Raw genomic sequence first — 1,005 nt, 5'->3', positions numbered from 1 at the left:
CCACTCACGCGTGAAAACCAAAAAAAAGTGGTGGCCGTTACCCTGTGTATAATATCATAGATCAGCCTTGTACCTGCTGCTGCTCACATTGAAATGTTCACACGCACGTGCGGCTCGTATGTTGAAACAGGGCTCGCTATGCCGTGTCGGCCAGGTGATCTATGGCTAACATGCTTGCCTCTAATGCCCGCGGGTGCTCAGCTGTCAGCGGCTCGGAGTTCGAACCTATATCAGACTTTTTAACGAATTTTTGCGTGTTTCTTTTGGGGTTTTTTTTTTACTTCTTATTTAGATCTTTTCCTGCCTTTCCCCCGTGGTCCCCAACACTTAACCCTATCCGTACGCCCCTGGGGTCATTTTGTACCCCCGGGGTTGTATTCTTCACGTTTTAGAATACTTCTGGTACGAAAACCTCTTTCAGTATTTCTCAAAAAAACATTTTGACATACTGCTATGCAAAGCGTACAGATCGGATTAACGAGTAAATGTCCTCTTTGGAAAGTGGTGGCACAGAGTTCCCCATTTCGTATGGATACGATAGTAAAACACGACGTACGGATAGGGTTAACGACCGTTATCGTGTAGATACGTTTCTCTTTACTCAAGCGTGAACCACACTGATTGTTTGGATGTTCTTATTTACTTGCAGTTCAAAAAAAATAATTGGGATGTGAGTTGTTGGCGGGCTCTCTGGTATGGTCTGCTCCTTTTCTATCAAATATCTATGTATCGTCTTTATCTCTCCTCCTTTTTTGTGTGTATGTTACTTTCTTGTAAGTGGGTGGTTGGTGGGTGCTCTGGTGTGGTTTGGTCCTTCTTTCCTATCAAACGTCTATCGTCTTTATCTCCCCTTCTTCTTTGTTATATTTGTTACTCTCTTGTAACACCTCCAATCTTCTGGCGCTCATATGACCTAAGGCTCTGGCCACACTGCAAGCAGAGCGGGCACAGCAGAGCGCAGCAGTGAAAATTATTACAAAGACAAAGAGGCGACTAGCTGCGCGA

This window comes from Aplysia californica, unplaced genomic scaffold (assembly GCF_000002075.1).
Source record: "Aplysia californica isolate F4 #8 unplaced genomic scaffold, AplCal3.0 scaffold00028, whole genome shotgun sequence".
NCBI lineage: Eukaryota > Metazoa > Mollusca > Gastropoda > Aplysiida > Aplysiidae > Aplysia > Aplysia californica.
The sequence above is the reverse complement of the archived record's forward strand: the minus strand, read 5'-3'. Positions refer to the sequence as shown.